The sequence below is a fragment of the Argiope bruennichi genome, chromosome 3, assembly GCF_947563725.1.
Source record: "Argiope bruennichi chromosome 3, qqArgBrue1.1, whole genome shotgun sequence".
Classification (NCBI taxonomy): domain Eukaryota; kingdom Metazoa; phylum Arthropoda; class Arachnida; order Araneae; family Araneidae; genus Argiope; species Argiope bruennichi.
The window spans coordinates 109960096-109985801 of NC_079153.1; positions in this window are offsets into that span (position 1 = coordinate 109960096).

Genomic DNA, 25706 nt, shown 5'->3' on the forward strand with positions numbered 1-25706 from the left:
AATTTAATTTGATTAATTAATTAATTTGGTTAATTTATAATTAAGTAACAAATCAAGACACATCATTTTGTGTGAGGTAAAGAACTGAAGCATCTAAGTTTCTGACTTACTAAAAAAATGTGTCAGAACTTATGCCAACCTACATAAATTCATACAAAGATTGATAAATTTGGTGGGAAGCATACTTCCCACGGCCCTAGAAAGGGTTAATTAATACAGTACCTAATATTAATTATACCTTGAAGAGCATAAAGCAGCTCAAAAATATGTATTCTTTTCCATTAGGTTAGATAAAGGGGCCCCAAATCGAAAAGAAAGCAACATTTTAAAAAAACATATTTTAAAGGATAATGTCGTTGCATTTACGCTTCTTCTCATTGTGCCAAAATATCTAAACTGTATGTTTATTATTTCGGAACTTACTAATATTTTTATTTACAGTGACAGATGAATTACGTGCACAATTTATATATATTTACATATTTTAATACATATTTTAATGAGTTTTTTTTTCTTCATTTTATTTAGATTTTTCTGCATTTTTATTCTTTTAGATCAGGGTTTTTTTCCCTCTAATTTAAGATAATATTCTTAAATTAGAGAAGAAGTTTCTGTGTAACATTCCTTTCATCTTTCATACACAATAACAGTGAGAGTGCAATAAAGACACATTTATATATAATGAATTATTGCAAAATTTCTCCCATTATCACTATAACAGTAAAAACATTGTAGTAAATTTAATATTAGATGTCTTTTGAAACCCACGCTATGCATATTTTGAAGCAAAATAAACATAATTGAAAAGTAGAAACAATTTTCTTAGTTAAAACCAACTAAAGAGACAAATAAAAAAAAATTATTTTCGTGGTGATTATATTTGAAAGTTACGTTAAAATATTATTAGCAAGAATATTTAAAACAATTTTCAAAAAATTGTTGAGAAAATATCCTTTTTTTTTTTTTTTAATATTCTTCAGTTTGTAAATAAGTTCACGAAGATTTTTTTAATGGAGATTATGTTTAAAGATATAAGCATGGCAATCAAAATATATTTAAAAAAAGAAGATAAAGGTCTGAAAAATTAAATACTGATAGCAATAATAACAATGAAAAAACTCCAATGACAATAATTTTACTTAATAACTCGATTTTAAAGCACTGATCTTTCTAAATATCTAAAAATATAACATTTATCTAAAAACATAAGTACTATAATATAAAAATAATAATTTCATGCTGAATTCAAAACAATCAAACGCTAAGTCATAAAATTGCAAGATCCAATTCTGCTCAAACCAGTTTTTTTATTCAAAATTGTTAACAAGAATGAAATTGCATTAAATTAAACCATTCTTTTATTGCTTCTTTACTTTGACCCATTTCACTCTCCATATTTTTGCGCGGTGATATCGTGAAATTACAACTGCAATCACTTACAACAACAACAACATGGGTCCTCGAACGCTCCAAGAGCTATTATTACTCTTTAATAAATAGTGCACAAAAAACAAAAAAACTGTGTTAACTTTTTGTTAGAAAACCCACCTTTCAAAGTAATAACACCAACAGCAAAGGCCATTCCATTCCTGAATAAATACAAGCATCTTGATTGTAGTCCACCTCCCCTTGTCCGAAATACTTACATCGCCGAAACAGAAGGCGCAGATATTAAATCTTCTATATGGTCGACAAAAGAAACCAACAAGAAAAGAAAGGACAAGAAAAAAAAAAAAAAAAAAAGGAAGAAAATTAATGTCAATCCTTCAACCCCGAAAGCTTTCCATTAAAGGTCCTCCAAGATGACTGCGGCTTCGGCGAGCAGGATTCCGGCGGAGGGACGGACAGACAGACAAGACACTGCTGGGGTGGTAGTTCTTTTTCCCTGACATTTTTTTTTCTTTCCTCTGTCTGCCACCACGTGTCGCTGGAATAGGCGATGGAACAATTAATAACGCCGACTGGGGAACGGGTGCAGTGGACCGCAAGAACGCGACACCGTTCCGTGGTGGGGTTTCCTTAGGAAGGGGATGAGCGCTTTCGGTTGAGTTGCAGGTAATGCATTTCTAGTCCCCGATTATTTGCACAATGACGGCGATAGGTGCAGAGGCGTTTCTTTCTTACGAGTGCATAATATAACCATGGGCGCCGAAATTATTATTCAACCCCCTCCCCCCCAGAGCATTGGCATTCTTTCGAAACTCGCAGACATCGATTAGAATAGTACAAATTTAAAACAACCTGTTGTATTAAAGTAGACGATTTTTAAAATGCAGGATTCAGTTTTAAATATGATGCTTTTAAAATGTTTCAAAAGAGCAATATAATGTTAAGGTACGGATGGCTACTTATTGGTACAGAAAATTTATCGTGGATAAAATTTCATAGTCGCTCGTTTGAAGGTTGGAATATATATGATACATAGGTAGATATATATAAATTTAATTTATTTTACATAGATATTATTATTTTAAGATTATCCAAAGAATAGCTATTGATATTATTAATTATTCTTTCAATTTTACATAGATATCGTAAAAAGATTATAGAAATAACAACTGATAAATTCTCTAAAACTGTGAAATTAAAATAAAAATATTTATATAACGATATTGGTGAAAATTATAATAAAACAAAATGACAATATATGGAATTTCAATATTGGTCTCCTGTTATATTGAGAACTTATTAAAACGATTATATTTAAAATTATGATAAAGATGTGTGTGTGTGTCTGTTGGCACCCCACTGGCTAGATCGTTTGTCCAAAATCTACCAAAATTGGCATGATATATGTTGGAGGGTGGATATGCAGGACTCAGACCAAATTTCAATCTTTTTTGTTGAAATTTTAATTAAAAATTAAGCTACGATTTGATGTTTTTTCGCGTTAATTCTCTAAAATAAGTTTGTGCAGAAGGTTATAAGCACCAGTTAATTTTTTTAATGATTTTTCTCCTTTCTTTAATAATTTAAAATCAAGAATAGCAATGAAAACAAAAGAATAGCACTATAATTCCTTAAATTATTTTTAACCCAATGTCATTTTAGTTACCATTTATTAATGTTTTATCTTTTTTTTATGTTTATTTATTTTTCAAATTTAAGGGGAAAGCTAAACTTAATTCAAAGAAATGGAATTGCGAAAATTTTAGTCCCCGCACCGAAATGAGCTCCCGAATGTGCAAATTAACAATATGTTTAAAGCAGTCCCCCCCCCCCCCCCCCGCCCAATGGCTTTTGCTTAATGAATTCTCACAAACAACAGTGAAAGAACCCATGATGCAGACGATAGAAAGGGTTACATATCTGTCTTGGACACAAATTATTCTTTAATCCCACCCCCTTATCAGTCGCATTATCTGAAAGATACGCAAACCAGTTTAAGTTAATCAGCATTTTTTTGTTTTTTATTATTATTATTTATTTCACTTTATAAAATAAGTTTAAAAAATATCTGGTATGAATACCGATATTTATGAAACTGATATAGAAACATCTAAACCGAAGCCATCGCCTTTCATTTAATCCGGTCACCCACGTTATGGTCTTTTTCCTCCTTTTCTTCCCCATTATCATTTCATTTACATTACTGCCAAGATTATTTACACATTGCCTCCATATCCATAGCAGTACGTTGACACTAGGATAATCGCTAGGGGGAAAAGAAAGCTATGCAACCCCAACAAAGTCACATGACCTTATGGACAATAGAAAAGTGGGAGGGAGAACAACTAGTCACCATAATTTTCTTCTCTTTCCGCATATGCATACGTCCTGCCGTTAAATTGCTCACAGATCCTGTGATTTTAATGCGGATACAAAGGCTTTTATTGGACTCAGAGACATAAACAGTTAAAAAACAAACTCGGCAATAACTTTTGACTATCATAACTAGTTATCATCCTCAACAACATAACGAGTCAGTTCAGCATGGCTAGTTGGATAGCATGTCATTAAAAACAATGAGATTTTCCTATTGTGTATTTCACTAAAAAAAGACACAGCCTTTATATTAACTTTTTTAGGTTCCTCGAAAAATTATCCAGAAAAATGCAGTTCGCAAAACAAGTTATATTTCATTTTTTTTTTTACAGTCTAAGTAAAAACTGCTCGTAGACTTAAACGCCACTTACTGAAAAGAGTGCTGCAATTACTATTTACATATTTAGCCCCTCCCTCTACCCTCTTTTCGGATATGAAAGTTATATTCTAAAAACACAACGAGAGGAATTAAATATTTACATAATAAACGTCAGAGAACAATAGTAAATATATTTCAAATACATTTAAGATTGAATTTCAAGATATCTCTGATTTGAGATTTCTTTTTGTATAAACGGTGGAATGTTTTCTAATAAATTGTAATCTAAAACATTTATGACAACGAAAATTAAATGGTTGATTTAAAACTGAGAACAGTTAAATTTTGGCAAATTCATGAATATTTGACACTTAACTGCAATAATTTCTTAAACATCATATGAAATCTATAAACACAAAGTATCGTTTTTCTATTTTTAAAAATTTTTTTTAATTACAATCAGTCACCTAGTTATCTTCTATAATTAGTGGAAAATTACGTCCATACTATGAGAAAAATGATTTAGTGTTACAATATTGTATTTAAAAGCAATTTATGCTTATGAATAAGATTTTGATTTGAGAAATCGATATTCAGCAAAATAATCGTCTGAATTTAAAATGAAAAGGGCTTTTATAGAATTTTTGGAAAAACTCCAAACTCCAAACACTTACTATATCATTTAAAGGTCATCATGCTACTTACAGCTTCGTACATTTGGTCAACTTGAGTTGGCACTAATCATTAGTTATTCAAATCACGGAATTAATTCATTATATTAGGATTATTTAAATGATGAGTCCAATAACAATGATGAGTCCTCGAGTTAAAATAACCGTCAAAACTGGGTAGCAAATATGATTTTTGAGATTGAGGAAATACAGTAAATAATTCTAAAATCTAATAAAGCTTAAACTTATATGAAATTTTAAAATACCAATTAGCACAAATAAAATAAAAATTATTTGAAAGGTGAAAAACTTTATTAAGGGTAGCGCATCTTCCCCGTGATCTGGTGGTCCCGGTTTGGGCATGGTTGTTCTTCCTGTTCTATCTGTGAGATGTGTGAATGTGCCCCCCTGTAAAAAGGGGTTGTGCAAGCGAATGAGTGATGCGTGAGTAGTCAAGTCGTACTCTTGGCCCAAGTTGGCTCTACGATAAAAACAAGAAGCGCTGCCCCTTAGGCTTAAATCGGCTGTCTTTGAACAGCGGGCTTGTCCGTGGTAAGTGCCATAAGAAACAACAACAACAAAACTTCATTAAAATTCGACAAACAAGTTTAACCGTTTTTCTTTCTTTTATAATTAATTAAAACCTTTTTCTTCTAATTTAAAAAAGAAATTCAGTGAAGTCTTTTCCATGCATAGATTATATTGCAAAATAATTTTACACAAAAAATACAGTCGCAAATGAGGGGAGAGGAATAAGAATCTTTGGGGGGGGGGAGCTCTTTCCACGATGTCGCGAACTATTTTGTCTAAGTAGGGACAAATCTGGCACGTTATCAAATCCTTGTCTCTCCACAAGCAATAATTCCCAAAAAGAAAACAGGCACAAAAAGGCAATTTCTGCATTGTATAAACTATCTACATTTTCTATCTCTCACTATCATTATTATCATTTACCTACTTTTTTTTCCCCCCACATAAAACGACGAAAAAGATATCAAACTCACAGCTATTCTCTCCGAAACAGCCTCATTCCACAATTAAGCCTCAACACGGTTTAGTTCTTAAAGAGGCTCGCAGTCATCGGGGAGACCATTTTCGAATCGCACTCTTTCATAATTTAAAAGCTCTCGAAAACGTAATTTCGGCAGCGGAGAGGAGGAAATGGCAGCAACAAAACAGAAATGTGTGTCCTTGGGAGTAACAACCATTCGCAATTTGTCTCCGGTGTGACAGCAAAAGGAGGTAGCGAAACAGCAGTTTTGACAAAATCAATGATGCATTCCAAGAGCTCTAGAATTCGATTTAGAGCTCGTTAGACTCCACGCTTGGCGGGCAGGATCACGGCTAAATCGCGATCTCGTCAACCCCCCCCCCCCTTGTTCCATTAATGTACTTCGAGAAAATTTCGTAGAGGGGAGAGGGGGGAGGGCGAGTGCTCTGCATGCGTGCTGCAGAGGTGTGCAATTTGCTGCAAGCAACACTTCACTGGTGGTGGCAATTTCGTTGCCATGAAGGAAAAAAAAATATATATGCCAGATTGATATTTCATCCACGTAACGCATTATGGACTCAATTTAAAATTCTTTGTTTGAAATCTAATAATTTGATATGATGTTCGAGATTGCGCTATTATCAATGCAGACAGTTGGTCTCCTTTACTGAAAAAAATATACCCATTACGGAAGGGGCGAATTCTGATAAAACATTTACCACCTACTGAATGGTAATGAATTCAGTTTGAAGCGGGGAACAACTTTTTTACTTGGAAATGAATAGAAAAATGAGGTTCTGCCTATGGTTCTGTATAATAGCAATTTCGGCAGTGTCTACGAATTTTAAGATCAGCATTAGAACTCCTCAGAATTTTAGCAGCATTCCACAATTTTTAAGTCTTTATTAAACTATTCAATTATAATCAAAAAATATGAACAAAAAAGTTATAATGCTAAATTTACAATTAAATGCCGTTCTAAAACAACAAGGAAAAAAAGAATAAACGACATTAAAATAGTAAATTTACTATCCTTTCCATCATTTTTGAAAATTTTTCACCAAGAAAAAAAAATTGACAATATTATGTTAGTCCTGTAATTTTTTAAAACAAGCATTAATTTTCTTTAAAAAAAAATAAAGTCATATACAGATAAAGAGCGCGTTCTGGCTTTAAGTGAAATAAGAAGAACAAATTAAAAAAAATTAAATATTCTGTGACTTTAAAAGCTTTTAATACGTAATTTTAGTTTTAATTGTATTAACGTCCCATTGTAAAGCAACACTAGGGTTATTTTGGGACGGACCTCGTCATTTTAAACCGCGGTCAGATGACGAGGACGACACCTGAGCTGGCAACCTTCTCTCCACACCACACCAGCGGGAGGACGTTTGGTCTGACGGATTTAACGTGCAACAGATTCCCTTACCCGACGGTTCTTCGGCGGAATCGGGTCTCGAACCTGAAACCCTACGGCTCACAAGCTGAGACCTTACCACCAGGCCACCACGGCCTCCTTAATACGTAAACAAATATCTTGAAAAATTTAGCTTACATATATAAGACATATTATGTAAATAAAAAAAATACATAGGGTGTTTCAATATGCATAGAACATACTTTATTACAGGATTTTTTTTTTCTTTTGCACAAAAATGTATGGTTGCAAACCGCACTTCGAGGTGTAAATACAAGAAATATACTTTTATTTTACACAGATTTTATTTTATTAACAGCATTGTTGAAAAGGTTTTCTTTACGGTCATTTTTCAATTCTATTCAAAATCATGAGCACTAAAAATAATGCATACTTGAAAGTATCAATGTTTGTATGTGTGTGTGCGTGTATGTACTTGGATTTCAGTTCTGGACGAACTCTGTTAGAAATCCGACATTCCCATATTGTACGTTTGCGAGAAATTCGATGGTATGGTAAATAAATAAGTATCTTCTCTCATTTTTTATATTTTATCCCAAAAATAGCCAAATTTTAAAATTTTATCATTTTTAATATCATTATCTTGTTGTTCTTCAGTCTACTCGATCCTTCATTGTATAAGCTTTTCAATAAAAAAAAAAAAAACATTTTCGACTTGGTAAGTCGCATATGTACCACTTCCTTCACCTGTTGAAGGGCCCAAACAGGTGTTAACCAGACGGGACGAGATCGGGACTGTATGCAGGATATCCTAACATCTGAAAATTCATTTTCTGATGAATATGAAGGATATGGGTTCCGGTGTGTTGTCATGCAAAAATGAAAGAAAGAAGAAAGCTAACCTACAATTGACTTTAGCGTTTTTTTCGAATTACATGTATGAACATACTGGATCAATATGATTTTTTAATTGTTGACTCCTTTTTGCCTCCCTAGCTTTCAACATCAAGTGTCTTACTGACAAGGACGAAGGGGATAAAAAAAAAAGCACCAGAGTTTCTTCATATACATTTGCATTCAGAAATATCTTCCAAACAGAGATTTTCTTTGTTACCATTAACCAATTTATTTTTTATTAGATTTTTATAACTGCATCCTAATCTAGTATGTCATGATAACAAGTGAACAGAGAATTCATATGTATTTTGCATACATAAAATCTTTCGACATATTTTTATTCCAGATAATTTTTCTATAATATTTCAAAGTAGAAAATCTTTGTAAACGGTTTTATTTTATTATCATTTCTTATATGCTTGTAAATTTTGTACATAGTTATTTTTTTTCTACTATAAATATTTTGGTATTTAATAAAATTCTCGTAACATGCCCATCAAACCGTTTAGTGACCAGAATAGTTACGGTTTAGTTTAGTTTAGTTATATTAACGTCCCATTTAAAGCAACACTAGGGCTATTTTGGGGCGGACCTCGTAATTTTGAACCTACGTCATATGACGAGGACGACATATGAGCTGGCATCCCCCACTCCACACCACGCCACACCAGCGGGAGGACGCTTGGTCATGACGAATTTAACGTGCAACAGACCCCCTTACACGACGGTTCTTCGGTGGAATCGGGACACGAACCTGAAACCCTCCGGTTCCGAAGCCGACACCTTACCACCAGGCCACCGCGGCCTTCAGAATAGTTACGGATATGAGGATATGGGACGGGGTTCGGTTCTAACTGATGCTCCAAAGATGATCATTTAAAGTCACCCACATCCCCCCCCCCGAAAAAAAATGTCGGCATCACCTTTTTTAAACACTTGATTTTTTTCCCCTTTAACTACAGAATTATCCATTCTAAGATTGCGTTTGTTTTCTGTTCTGGGAACACTTAGTTTTATCAAAATGACAACACATTAAGAAAATATCATCTAATTAGAAACGCTCTAACGAACAAAAATGACACAGACAATGAATAATACAGACGAATCTAAACCAATAAGGTGTGGAAAGTTTCGCAAACTTAGTTTGTACTGAGCACTCTTTTGGAACAACGATCCATGGTTAAAGAATTCTTGAGATAATCAGGACATGAAAGGAAGGGGAAAAAACTGAATAATGCACAAGAAATTCGGTTTACAATGGGATCAGTTATAAGTATCCCGCAAAATAACAATTCAGACGAATGAACATATTAAACATGGAATATTTAAAAAAAAAATTCTAAAGCAATCGATAGAACAATGAATTTCTCGTTAGCGAAGTAAAAAAGACACTATTTCTTTATTTATTCAATACAAGTAATTGGCACAATAAGAAAAAAAATATGCTGAAAAAAAATCATATAATGGCTTTTTTTTAACTGCAAATAACACTCTGAGAAACTAATGTTTTTTTGTAATATTTCTAATTACTTGCATCATCAATCATTAAAGATTAACTCCTGTCAAAAATAAGAGTACAAAAAAGCCGCAGTTAAGAATTTTTAATACTTTACAATTTTTCAAGAGCAAAACATGCTTAATGGCTGTAAACCCAGTCTTCCTTTTCACTAGAATTTCGAGATGTGTAAAGGTATCAAGAGTATCAATATTCCATCGTAAAAATACATAGTGGCCACTCTTGTCATGACTCGATAGCTGAATTCTAAAGCGTTAGGTTCTGTAAGTTAGGTTAAGTTATAAAGTATTAAAATATGTCTCTCAAAAATTTACGAAATTAAATTTTTATATAGTCTCCTGGTCTTATGAATAATATTTAGTAAAATATTCTTCATATTGTGACTTATTTTAAATCCATTGTTCTGCGACTAAAACTAATCGATTTATGAAACGTTAAAAATCACTATTTTACATGAATTTTACAAATAAATTCGAAGCCTCATAAATAATATGAAGCGATCAATTAGCAAATTAAAATCATGCACTTTTGTGTTGATTTTCCAATTTTTTTAAAAAAATTATATATTGCCTTTATTTAGTTAAAAAGCTATAATTTGTACATTTTTTATCATAAAACAATGGGAATTATTTTGTTGCATGTTTTAGAGCGTCGGAAATTTTTTGCTGAATGTGAAATCGTGGGATCGCATAAAAAGTTAGAGTTTGGACACAAAGTTTTTTCATGGCACAAACAAATGCAATTTTTTCCATCATTTCCAATTGGAAAGAGACATCTTTCTTTATCTGTTTAGAAATTAGCTATTATATAATAAAGGAATTCATTAACAGGCCTAAATAATAAAACAAGTAACATTCGTACCCTCACTTAAATCCTTTGGATGCAGAGACCCCTAACTTCAGAACGACACCATATATAGTCAAGAAAGTGGTGTCTAGGTATAGTAAAACAACTATGCACTACGCGATGGGACCATTTATAGCGCCACCTGTCTTAAAATTTTGAAATTAATTAATTCTATATCGAAACCGGTGCAAGAACGGAGGAAATGATATTAACTAAGTTATAGAAAGTTATAAATTTAATGCAAAAACATTTAGTGAAAATTAATGCCATATTATCTACAAAACACCTAAAAGCCTTGTGCAAATAAATAGAAAGAACAAAATACCTAAAATGCGCATTTCTTTATTTACATTTTCCTAATTTGTGACATCACAAATCATGGATAAAAGAAAATGTTTTTCGGACGAAAAAAAGACTGCAATCTTTTTCTCCTACAGAAGTAACAGAAACAACCAGTCTTTCTGACAAATATTGCAGGATTTCTGAATGTTGCATTACTATTGCTTAAGCTGGCGCGTCAACAGATATGCTAAAATGGTGCAAAGTGACATTCAAACAATAATTTAAATCTGCAATGTAGATGACGGTGAACAGTTTGAACATTGAAAATAAAGACATTTTGTGATAAAGAATTGGTTTCCCTACCCTCTTTTCAACGCGCTTTATGACATCAAAGTTTTGAAAATCGTGAACAAACAAATGTGTATTTTGAATGCTTTGTACTTAGCATTAATATTCACAAGGTAGCTTTTAACACTAAATCGAAAACGCTCTACAATTTTGTAACTTGCCCCCCTCCCCGCCCCATCTTGTACCATTTTCGAGATAGAAACACAAATTCCAGAGTTTTCTACTAAAGAACGTTGTAAGTGATCCAGTTATGTTGTGTATAGACGCTTATCACAAATTGACTACTCGGACCCCTCCTGAAGCACAAGAACAAATCCGAATGACTGAACCACCGCTCTGACAGACGCCTATATCTAAACACCATATTTATGACTATAGATATTACCGTTAAAAGTTAAATGGCCACACCTATTTTTACTGAACAACATATAGTCTTCAAAAAAAATCCCATTATATATTTCATCAATAGATTTCGTTTTAACATATTCGATTATATTAACTAAAATTAATTTTTCATTAAAATAAAAAAATAATAATAACTTTGAGATATTAATTGATGAACACCAAAATAATTTCATCCATAAATGAGACAAGTTAGTGGTCAGGATGCTACATAATAAAAGCGCCAAGGTTTAGAAAGAAAAAAGCCAAACGCCTAATTACATCGCCAGGCATATATCACCCTATTTCACAGCGCTCATCTGTTTTCATTAATTTATTACGCTCGTGTCTTTCAGAACAATCACCGCCAACAGGAGAAGAAGAAGAAGAGAGAAAAAAAGGATAGTCTCTGTAAACTAAAAACCACTTTAGTTTGAACATTTTTGCACAGAAATTAAAAATGAAAAAAAAAAGGTCTCTAAAAACATTAATGCCGACATGGTACCACAAAAATCATATCAAGCGACCAAAAAAATAAATAATAAAGGGGGCGGGCCGTCATGTAAAAAAATTAAGACTCGTCGACTTCAAAATCAGGTTTTCTTCGTTGATAAAGGGGGTAGGAAAACGTGGAAGGAGAAGAAAAAAAATTCTTTGAAAATTCTCCTTCCTTTTTAAAAAGGGAAAGGCATAGAAGAGAATAGGCTGTTATTAAGTGCCCAGCAGAACACAGAACAGACGAAGGTGTAGGGGAGGGGGGAGGGGTGGCTGCGGTGATAATAAAGATGGTTCTTTTCCGCGTACCCGGAAGCAATTAGACTTTTTGGAGGAAGAATATGGAAGAGAATTGTGTAGAGATGGGAAGAGGTGAACCTTCCGAAATGGAAAAGTCTGTCTGTCCATCCGCAAAAGGATGGCACGGAAAAGTATTTTAATTGTTGGAGATCTCTCCCGGAACTATTGTGACCGTTTCTTTTGGAGTTGAGAGGAAGTCTGCCTCTGCCTTGATGAAGGCGGGCTTCAAAAGGATGCAAAACGGTTCAGTTGCTCGCTGGAGAAGATGCTTTTTGAATTAGAGATGTAAGCAGATGCAACCCGAAATGTCAAAAGGGATTCACTGCATTTACTTTGGGACATGAATGGGTTTTCTTTATTTGTGCCTATTGAGAAGCATTCAGAAAATATTGATAATTAGCAGTAATGATAACTGCAACACAGAATGAAGAGAAAGTACAATGCTATTGAAAAACTGCAATAAGAATACTATTATCAATCAGCGATCTTATGCATTCATTCTCGTTTTGTACATAACAATTCAAGGTTTCTTAAATAGTGAAACTTCATTGACATAACTAACACTCTCATATCGTTTCTCTTCTTTCAGACACTTCAGAGAGCCATGGTAAGACATGGCTTCGAGAACGGAGGGTGACGGATTCGAAATTTGATTTCACCAAACATTCACCGTCTTGATGCAAAATAAATCCCTCGAAATCAAAATTGAAAGAATTGAAGGATCAGACGTCATCCGCGTCATATGACCACTATTTAAAATTACAAGACATTACTTTTTATTAAACTAATTGCTTTTTATTTATAATTATCTATGCGTCATTTTTTGATTGCCCTCCAAATGTAAATTGCGAAATCTATCATTTTTCTTCTTAACTGTCGAATTAATGCATCATGCTTGAATTATTACTTCTCAGACTAATAAGCTAATACTAAATCATTTAATGATGTACACAAGTATTTAATCATGCTGTGAACTCAAAAGTTAAACTTAATACATAAGTCACATATGTGTTCCTATGTATTTTTAATTGAATCTTCACGATTCCAAATTTCCAGAACGGAAGGTGTCATCTAAATTGAAAGAGTAAGTAAGGGGTTAGTTAGTTAAGGGGCTATAAAATTTTTTTAAAAAATTAAAGAAATACTGATATAAACTGATTAAATTAAAAATAATGAAAGAGAGCATTATTTTTACATAACTGTATGACTGTTTTTCCGACACAAAAATAAAGTTAATGCACATGTTATACGTTTTTGAATTCTTTTCAATTTTTGTTCATCGTAAAATACAATTATTTTCGCCTGTAATCTTTTATTTTCACATTTTCTCCTCCAATCCTTAAACGTAACGTAAAACATTTCAGAACAGTAAAGCTCATATAACCGAATAATTAATGTACGTTTACACACAAGTAAAGTCAAATTTGTTAAACGAGAATTCAGTCCCCGTTCAATTTCAATTTAGATTCAAATGAGATGGATTTAAATTTCCATATAGATATGGAATTAACCTGTAATAATGCATACCTAATAATATTCCATGCCTGTCAGAATGCAAACTCGGTATCTGAGAGTTATATACCGAGGTAAAGACTGCACAAAGAACAGATTATGACGAAATATTTTTGATTAATTTCTTTTCGCTAGACAGTTGTGTAATTTATGTCAAATTTCTGAAATGGTATTGAAACAGCTTACAATAAAACAGATAAACGAATACAGCAGAGATAAATGATAAGCGATACTGAATGCTTATTTGTATGCAGTTACAAGAATTACCTAAAAGCATATAAATAAATATTTTAAAGCAAAGAAAAAGATGTAAAAGAACAATCCTCAAAAGAAATAATGATGCTATGATAAAAAATAATCTTAATGCCACTTATTGACAACGTCATTTAATGGAGAAAGTCAGCCATCTGACTCTCCGACCCGCCACGAAGGCACACGGATTTAAACCATAAAACTGAATGACCGGACCGCCGCAACAGCAACACTGGCAGGAACAGTGGTTGAGTCCTAATGGCCATCACCGGCTCCGGTACAACCCTCTCCGAAGGAAATACGTCCCGTCATCGATGGGAGGAGTCAGATCCCCCACCTATTTGTGTACCCTCCAGGGTGGCGAGATCCAACCACCATGCCGGAAGCATCTCATCCTCATTTCGAGGTGCCCCCTGGGGGTTCATTTAATGGAGAAAAGAAGGGGGAAAAAAACGGCTCAAGTATTATATATTGTTATTTTTGCCGATTTGAAGGAACTGTTGCTAAGTTTTTAAACTCAATGTTCTTAACCTCTGGACATAACGGGTGGATAGAGTAATGGCATGGCGATGAGATTACTTAGTAAGTAGTTTTATATATTGTTACGAATATGTAATGTAGCTTTCCTGCGCATTTAGTTTCATGGTAAGGGGGAGAGTTTTACAGATAGCTCTGGCGGATGGTGAATGAATACTTGTTTAATGACACCCAGGTTTGGCAACAACAAACTTGGCGACCATTTGGTGACTTCGACGCAAAATGAAGAATCCAAAACATTTGAGAATTTTGATCATATCTTGTTTAGGACCCAATTTAGATAATAATCTAGGATTTTTTTTTTTTTTTTTTTTTTTTGCCCTGTTACAAAAACTATATAAAAAAAATCGAGAATATTACACATCAGCTGAGTTGAATTCAAGCGATTAGTTGAATATAATCACTCCAGCGAATTCCCCCAGAGTGCTTTATGTTGTTAATGTAATTTATTAACGATTTGCTCTTTGTATACTGCTGTTAACTATAAATATTATTCTTGTGTGCGTTTCATCTGCGTTTTGCAACCTGTGTATTTGTGTAGCACGACCTATTTTGGATTTTGACGTATTTCCACAAATATTTATCTATCTACGTGGGTATGTATAATACATTTTCTTAACAAAAGAAAACTAAAAACCAGATCGCGTGCGTGCGTGCGTGAGTAAGTGAGTGAGTGAGTGGGTGAGAGAGAGAGAGAGAGAGAGAGAGCAATTGGTCACACTCCAAACTCCAAGAGGGATCTCTTCGCTTCTTCAGCTATTGCTCGTCTTTGCGTTGATCTTCAAATCTATCAATCACTTGAGTGTGTCATGACTTTCATGAACTGCACGAATAACCCCGACCTGCGTTTATCTTACTTGTTGATTAATTTTCTGTCATATTTTTACATTTTATTACTTTTTTTTAAATTTTCGTTGATAACTCTCAGAATGGGAATTATACACTGACTACTCCGACTCTCCCGAAGGCTCAGGGAAAAACTTGAATGATCGGATCGCCGCAACAGCAACACTGGTGGGAACTGTGGTTGAATCCTAAGGGACATCACCGGTCACGGTACAACCCTTCCCTTGGAAAGTACACCGTCATCGATGGAAGGTAGCCAACCATCCCCTTTTCGTATATCCAAAAGGATGACGAGAACCAACCACTATGCTGGAAGCTTCTCATCTTCAGTTACGAGGTCCCTCTACCCGTGGGACCTCAGAATGGGAAAATAAGGAAATTAGGCGGAGAGGAGAGGAATAAAAGAGTAATTTATTAAAAAAAATAGTGTCAAGGGTTTCTGCACTTCTGCAATCCTACTGGATGAGCTACCACATTTTTTCCGTTCTCAAAATAAATTAAACCAGTAAAAAATAATTGGATTAACGTTAAACGAATAACTCGAATAATAATATTTGAAAGTATTATTACTGTTAAATGATCATCCACTGTACATTTTTGATTTTAAATTTTATTTATTTACCAGCTGTTCTTCACTTTCAGTGGTCGCGATATCATTCGACTCAGTCAATAATGAAAAAGGAGCAGAATCAATCCACAATCCCCTCAATTTGCACAGCGTTGTTTACCCAAGTCAAATTTCCCTTTCAACCCACATAAAATCTTATGTTTTAATTTCCCTTAATTAAAACTCTTCGGCTATCAAGGAATGCCTCAAGACTGTTGCCACCTGTTTATTTTGCTCTCCGGATGTTTTATTTCTCTATGGAAAGTAAAAAGAACAAAAAAAGGGGGGAGGATGAACCTATCGGGTTCGCTTAAAGTGCAATCAAACTCTTTTCGCCGATGGGAAATCGGGGGGCAGCGTGAGAATTAAAAAGATCGAAGTGAAGGTGGTTGAGGGGTGGGTGGTCGGAAGAGGTGATCACTAAGTATTCCGCGAGAGAATAGATAGGACCCCATTTCGTCGACAAAAAGAGACTGAGATTAAGTGCGTAATTAAGGTCTCATTTGTCCTGTTAATCACTTTTTCCCCGTCGAACTTATAGCGTTAATTAGATAACATCTGTGCCCACCAAACCGATCGCGGGCCTTGTTTTTACGCGTTATGCCAGGAAGAAAAAAAGAAGTTTTTGCGCTCCACGCTAGATCAGTTTCCTAAAAGATGGCCGAATATTTTCGGTAATATTTAAAGGTTGCAGAAAATATATATAATCTTCACCGCGGTAGAAAGTAGAAATGAATAGTGCATTAGGTTAAAAGTGATTGATCGGGAAATATGAAGTGAAATATGGCTTTTAAAGTTTGGACTCAAGAACTTTTTCATTTCGGAGTGGGAAAAAATGGAAAAGATATCGATATTATATTTACACATAGAAGGATATAATCGATATACTTAAATGCTTTTAAGCAACCTATCTATTTCGGTCTCTTAAAATATTACGAAAATAGGATTGAAGCCCTCATACCTGTTGTTGCTAGTAGAATACATACTGAAAATATTATTGAGTCAATTAACAAGATGTACATTGCAGTACGAGTGTTGATGAAAAACAAAAATAAATTTATATTTTTCAGTTGAGACTGTTTGCTGCCTCCATCCCCCACCCCTTTCCTTTTCTTTCTTTATTTTTATCCTTAGTTTGTTTGCATGGATAAGAATAGCATATTTTATTCTCAATATTGAATCGAAAGGTGCTATTTGAAAAGTAAGGCAGTTAAAGTATCATTGTTTGCAAATGTCTTTTACTCACCTAAAATCCATCGTTGCCAATTAATAGCAAGCCTTTCCTTTTTTTTTTTTTTTTTTAAAGCGGAAAATCGTATTTAAAATAAATTGCCAATTATTCCAGATATAGAAATTTTAAAATTTAATCAGCTTTTGAAAATGACACATTCCAGTGTTAAATGACAAATTATAATCAATTTACAATGAAACATTCATCGTTAAGTGAATGTATAGTTACCTGAAGTTGGAAAGTAATTAATAAACTGTGGACTCGCATACAACGTGGAAAAAAATGTTCCGAATTTATATTATATATATATATATATATATATATATATATATATATATATATATATATATATATATATATATATATATATATTGTTACAAACCTGTAATTTTGCTTCCCAGCAAGACGAATAGTGCCATCCTAAGAAAGACCGTTGTACGATCTGTCCTGTGTGTGCTGAGCGGGTGCCGTGTCAATGAACTCAGAGGTTGGCGATTAACTTGGCGATCATTTGGCGACTTGGCGTTGAATTTGGCGAGTTTGGCGACTAAATGGATAATACCAGAAAGTTCGAGAAGTTTCATGATCCATCCAGTAATAACAGAGATACACCCAGGTACTCCCTGATTGGTCTGCAGTTTCCAGCCCCGCCTCCCGGAACTATAAAAGACCTGCAATCTGAAGCGGAAGTCGTGTCGTGTGTATCGGAAGAAGTAGTGTGTGGATAGTCAGAGAAGTTGTGTGTGAGAGAGTCGGAGTCGCCGACACGTAGAGGTCTTGGAGGATTAGACAGCAAGAAAGCTGCTGAACTATAGCAATTAAATGTGCTGCGCTATTGCAATTGATTAGCGGTATTTGTTGTAGACGAAAAATTTTGTAACAATATATATATATATATACACACGAAACATAAATTAGCGAATAAATGTGTTGGTTGAAAATAATTTCTAAATTGTAACTGAGTATATTTCGGCAATATGCAAATCAGTTCGAAGGATTTTACATTTAAGTATGATTATTTTTTTAAAAATAACTGCGTTTTTAAAAAAAAATAATCATTTGTATTTATATACAACTGTAAGTAAATGCAAGCCATTGTTTTTCGAAAAAACAAATTGTATTACATTTGTTTTACACGTAATAGCACATTATTTCACCACATTACGAAAGAGCGTTATAGATTACTTTCATTATATTGCTTAGTACTGGTACGGTAACAATAATACTGAGATATGTATTATTTTTACTAAAATTTCTTTTATTTTCTTTTTACATACATAAGTATTATAAATGAGTATTCAGTACCGAAGCCTAGAGTATTAACTAATTTTAAGCTCAGATATATGTATTAATTTCAGACACAATATTGACACAGCAGTTTAATATATATTTGTCTTACATTTAAGCCTAAATGAAAATCAGAGGTCTATTATTTGGCTTTGAAAAGGTAGGGAATTTTCAGATCTTTTCAGATTCCAATTTCAATTCCACTGAAACTGTACTGGTATATTTTTTGTCAAATGACAGATCGCTCGTTTCGATATTTTAAAACTAAGAAAATTGTGAACTAAAATCTTTAGCTAAGTAAAAAAAAAAAAGTGTATAAAAATAGCTTACAGAGTAATATATATATATTTCACGGAAGGGTGAATTGCTCACCATATTTAATAACCCTTATTTACACATTAATTTCACTTTGAGCTTTTACCAGTAAGAGATTCCGATCGGCATATAAAATAAAAATTAGTGGTAATAAAAAGAAATTAATTCTTATTATTCAATAAATGAAAATGGCTTTTTGATTTAATTTTATTTACTAATATATTATTCTGATTGAAAGTAGGAATTATCAATATTTCTTTGCAGCCCTTATAAAGACAATCAATTTACGCCATTTTTTTTTCGGTGTTATATTTTGTGTATTACCATTTTAAACAAGATTGCGATTACTTTTAAATAAGCTTGTATTTCTACGGTTCGCTTTTAGTGAAAATAATTGTATAAACAGCTATGGTGAAAAAGAAGTTTTGAGATCAGTGCTGATAAGTTCTAAGGATAAGCGATTTCTTTATTTTAAAATTTTAATTATCAAAGGAAGTTAATTAAGATTGCACCGAGAGATATAAACTAATTCTTCTAAAAGAGAAGGTTTTTCTTGAAACTTGATGAAGGTGATCTGCGGAACAAGACATCCACGCCATTCTTCAATTTATAAGTGTTCTGCAAGATGTGATTACTTTAAAGAATTTCGGTTCTAGAATTCTAGAATTCATTGAGCATACAACACAGTAACGAAAAAAAAAAAAAAAAAAAAAAAAAAAGGTTTTCACTGAAAATAGCTAAGTTTCGTTTTCGGTGCGATAACGATAAAAACTCAGACATTTGTTTCAGGTTGAAAGTAGAAATTCGATTTCATGATTTGAAAGGATTATTTTAAAAGTAAAGTTTCGTACTTAAGGTTTATTATAATAAAAATAACTCGATACCTTCCTTCCCTCTTTTGCAAAAGGGAATTTTAAAGAAACCCTTTAATTTTATAAATGCATACAATATAATTCGGATTTATACTTTTAAAAGAGATTGGAAAAATAATATAGCAAAAATTACAGCAAACCAGTAACGTAGGCTACAATTGCTCACTAAAGCAACGTAGTTGGTCTCCTCGAAACTTTCTCGCGTATCTCCCAGTCAATCTTTTATCTCCCCTCTCCTGCATAAGATTGTGGACTTTGGGGAGACGCAGAATACCTTGCATGGCATTAGTAAACGATAGTTACGAAATATAGCTTTGCTATAAATAAAGCATTTTTACTGAATTTATAGACCCCCGGAGGGGGCACCTCGAAATGAGGATGAGATGCTTCCGGCATGGTGGTTGGATCTCGCCACCCTGGAGGGTACACTAATAGGTGGGGGATCTGACTCCTCCCATCGATGATGGGACGTACTTCCTTCGTGGAGGGTTGTACCGTCGCCGGTGACGGCCCTTAGGACTCAACAACATTTCCCGCCAATGTTGCTGTTGCGGCGGTCCGGTCATTCAGTTTTTATAGTTTAAATCCGTGTGCCTTCGTGGCGGGTCGGAGAGTTAGATGGTTGACTTACTAAATTTATAGAGATAATATGCATTTTTGATGCCTTTTTGCCGACCGATTGACATCAAAATTTTGTGCAGAACTACAGTCACAAAATAATACGTTGAATTTCATTTATTAAAATCATTGCGTTTACATGCTTGCACAAGTAGAGAAAGACGCACGGTCAATCATTTGTCATATTAAGTTCAATATTTGATAAGAATTGATATTTTAGATGCTAAGCATGTGTACTAAATTACATATATATAGCCGTTTGCGGTTTGTAGTTATCAATTTCACTTGTATTCGAACAGTCAAGTCTTCATGTAAATGGATTTCGTTCAAAATTTGATAGAAATTTAAAGATTTGATCGTAAGTCTACGTATCAAATTTCAGCCATGCATCTCAAAGCGTTTTTGAACTATCGTGTTCACAGTTTAACAGATGGAGGTAATGCCAAAAATGTGTTTTTGAGACACGAGAAGGTGTGAAACATAGAGATTCGTCCAAATCTCGAGTTAAAATCTTTTGATAACCACAATACTTCTATAATTCATATGCAAGAAAATAAAAAAAAGGAGTAAACGTTTCATAGATGCATTTTATTATTATAGAATATTTCGGCTTTATTTCTAATACCTATCTTAAACAAATATCTAATATATATTAAATGTTGTACTACTTCGGCTTTGTAATTCTGCTTACTCAGTAAGTAGGAGTAAGCTATTAAAAATATTTGTGTAACATATGCTTTGAATTTGATTATCTTTCATAGTATAATGAGTAATAATAATAATAAGAGCTTTAACATCATTAGGTGAACTCGCAAAGGCCTTAATTATTCTGAATATTGGTTTGTATATAGCGAGTATAAAGTAAAATTGTTTTTCAAAGCGAAATCGCATTGTCGCAAATCATATTTTAAATATAAACTAATTGAAATAGAAATATACAACATGCAACATTGCAAAACATAACAGAATGTTTTTGATTCCGATTTAAAATACGTTAAAATAGACAATATTTTAACCATATTTTCTTCATAAAACTATCATTGAAATAAGTTCGAATAGAGTTTAGTGAACTACGTACCAGGCTCCGTGTGGCAAATGATTAAGATATCATCGATTTTTTTGAAATAACGATCATTGCCGTTATAAAATGCTACAACTAAATTTGACAAGGGACCGAAAAGATCTATTTGTCACGCAAGCAGTTTCTGTACTCTAGATTAATTCCCAAATCAATCAGTTTATTGAAATATATATAACCATATCTAAATTCAGAAATATTTTGGAAACAAAACTAAATAATTTCGGAAACGCAACTAAAAATTATTTCTAATTCAAACTAAAACCAAAAAAAGGAACAAAAAAAAACACCATAGTATTTAGAGAGCGCAAATGCAGCTACTTCTAAAACACAGATGAATGGAGACAATAGTAATAAAAACCAAGTTAACAGAAAAAAATTCGCCGGCGTCCTGGCATAGGGGTAGCGCGTCTTCCCCGTGATCTGGGCGTCCCGGGTTCGAGTCCCGGTTTGGGCATGGTTGTTCTTCTGTTGTTCTATCTGTGAGATGTGTGAATGTGCCCTCCTGTAAAAAGGGGTTGTGCAAGCGAATGAATGATGCGTGAGTGGCAAAGTCGTACTCTTGGCCCTAGTTGGCGCTGCTATAAAAAATAAGAGACGTTCCCCCTCAGACTTAAATCACTGTCTTCGTAACAGCGGGCTTGTCAGTGGCAAGTGCCATAAGAAACAAACAAACAAACAGAAAAAATTCAAAATTAAACCAAATAAAAAAGAATCCGGCCTGAAGACTTTCTCAAGAGTCACCCTAAGGCAGGGATTTTTTTCTGTAAGAAAATACTTGTAATTTTGAGATTTCATTATTGATGTGTGCCTTACCTGCTAATGGACATGTCTTACACTTCCCGTTTCCACAAATTTTATATATTTTTAAGATTTTTATAACATAACGATTGTGTCAGTAATTTTTTATCCGTGAATGCTGCTGACACAAAGCAGCAGAAAAAATCCCTGCCTGAAGGTGACACTTGAGAAAGTCTTCAGGCCGGATTCTTTTTTTATTTGGTTTAATTTTGATTTTTTCCCATTAACTTGGTTTTTATTACTATATCATATCATATATATATATCCCCTCGAACATAACATTTCCAAAAAGAAAATTAAACTGGTGTTTATTGTATATTTTTATATCATCGCAAATACACTTGTAAAGCAGCAAATAATTTAAAATGAGAATCATCGGGAGTGCCCAACCCTTAATATTCTCGTATATTCACTAATAAATGCACTCGTATATTATTAATCACATACCGATGAATAACAATAGCTGCAAAAAAGCCTATTAGCATGGGATCTTTCGGCGATATATCGATGAGATACAGTTAATACACAAGTAAAGAACATCAAACGTACATCTTGGGTCTTTTACTTTTGGGTGATTCTAACTCTTTGACACAGAATTACAATTGTAATCATAAAATCACGTATTAAATTTCATATATTTGAGTCATTGCACATTTGAGTTATCACTTTAACATACTTGTGAAAGTATAAACTAACAGGTGCTCAATCCTTGCCGGGGAGTTCCAAATTTAATAAATAACTACACTTTAAATGTTATAATTGTGTACCAAATTTTATTTATCTAACTCTCATCGTTTTGTAATTATTTTGTTAATTTTTATTCGGGCAGACAAATTTCTTCAAAATAAATTGTTCAAAATTTGATAAAAAATCTACACTTGTGTGAAAAGGCCATATATTTTTTTAGTTATATTCACAGACAGATATATATAATTCCAAAAAAGCATTTTTTTTTTTTTTTTTTAATTCAGAGAGAACTGAAATGTGGAAATTCATTAAAATTTCGAGTTCGATTTTTTTTTTTTTTTTTTTTTTTTTTTTTTTTTTTACATTTACAATACTTTCTTTTTGTACATTTCATATAAGAGAAAGAAAAAAAAATTATAAAAGGCAAGCAAAATTAGTATTCCTTTTATATGAGCCGTTTAATTTATATTTTTTATTTTCAATGTACTAATTTATGTAGATAATGATGAACATAAATGCATTCTTTGATAAACAAAAATTTGAATTTTGAATTCATGTTAAATATTTTTTCTTTTGATAATTTATTTACTTATTATTATTTTGAATCTTTTTAAAATTTCGAAATAAAATTTTAGGAAGATTTCAGTATTTTCTTTACACATACTTCCTATTTGAGAGAGAAAAATAAACACTTTAAAGCAAAGAATAAAACAAATAATAAATTTGTAAGTATAATAATACATTTCTAAATAAAATAATAGACATGTAACAAAATTATTTGTAAACAAATTTTAAATTTTAAATAAAATAATAGATATGTAACAAAATTATTTGTAAACAAATTTTAAATTTTAAATAAAATAATAAACTTGTAACAAAATTATTTGTAAAACAAATAATAAATTTCCGTTATAATTAATAAACTTGTAACAAAATTATTTGTAAAACAAATAATAAATTTACGTTATAATTAATAAACTTGTAACAAAATTATTTGTAAAACAAATAATAAATTTCCGCTATAAATAATAAACTTGTAAAACAAATAATAAATTTCCCCTATAAATAATAAACTTGTAACAAAATTATTTGTAAAACAAATAATAAATTTCCCCTATAAATAATAAACTTGTAACAAAATTATTTGTAAAACAAATAATAAATTTCCCCTATAAATAATAAACTTGTAACAAAATTATTTGTAAAACAAATAATAAATTTCCCCTATAAATAATAAACTTGTAACAAAATTATTTGTAAAACAAATAATAAATTTCCCCTATAAATAATAAACTTGTAACAAAATTATTTGTAAAACAAATAATAAATTTCCCCTATAAATAATAAACTTGTAACAAAATTATTTGTAAAACAAATAATAAATTTCCCCTATAAATAATAAACTTGTAACAAAATTATTTGTAAAACAAATAATAAATTTCCCCTATAAATAATAAACTTGTAACAAAATTATTTGTAAAACAAATGATAAATGTGCTTTATAAATAATAAATTTGTAACGCAAATAATGAAACGTTAAATATTTAGAAACTTTAAACGATAGATTTGATTTACAAAAATATTTAGTATCAATTTCGTTGAAAATGTATTCTTCAAGTCCATAAGTTTTGAAAACAAAGATGTAAAGACTGAACCCAAAAAAGGAAAACATTCCTTATAATAACAATTTTACTCTCTCTGCACACTTCATTTGTTCGATTTAGAGTCAGTTTAAAATTACATTCCATGCAAATTTATTGTCACTTTCACTTTGGTTTTCATTGTTCCGTAAAAGAAAGAAAAAAATCCATCTAATTCTCTCCCAGGAACGCTACTAATTAAATAAGAGGCAGTGATAACAAAACCTTTTGAAGTAAATTGGGATTCTGGAATCGTTTTCTTTTTCTTTTCAGCACCCCCCTCCTTGACCCCCCCCTCCCTCCTTTTCTCTCTCCTGGATTCAATCTCCCTTTACCCAGGGTGGGAAACGGCTTTAAATGAAATAAACTGTTAACTATCGCTTAGAGAGAAGGCCCTTGATTCGCGCGATTAAAATTCGTATCCAGTCCTCGGTATCAATTTCACATGTATTTTCTTCCAAAGGGTGCTCGCAACATTTACATACTTGGAAATTTTTTTAATAGATATACGTTGCCAAGACAAATTTCTTTTCTCTTGACAGCCCCCCCCCCCCTCCTCCAAACTAATGAATAAATGGATTAATTTTCTTTTCCAAAAACGCAGAACTTTTCAACTGTTTGCTTAGTGGGACGTTTTAGAAAAACGGTTCACTTTAGTTTGCTTTAGTGGTTAAATAAATCATTAGGTAATGAAGTTAAGGTATTTCGAGGCAATAAAAAGGCCACTAGGGTAATACAGATGTGAATACAGCGAATACCTATTTTATTATGGCTAAATAAGCATAACTAATCACGTTCGTTCACTACATAAAGCAGATTTAAAAAATAAGCCTATTCTTTTTTCTTCTTCTTTTTTGGCCAGAAGGGGGGAGGGGAATGCCAAAATTTAGAAATCTGTTTCTGCTGAGATTAACTACTTATCAGGAAAAGACATGGGCGACACCTCGTGTACGAAGATAGTAAGTATGATGGGATTCAATTCCTCTTGCGGTATATAAATTATATGGCTTGTAAACGATTCCAAATCATGTTTTGATTCAAAATAATTATTGCCTGCTTTGAAGCTATAAAAGGATAATTTCTGAAAAGATCTCGTAATTTTAAGAACAGATCTTACGATAACGACACCTTAGCCGACACCTTCTCCTCTCACCAAGCAGTTTTAGTACTTCAACAAGAGCAAAAGTAACTTGATATGGCAATTTCAGCTTATGTCCAATTTGAGAACCAAAAA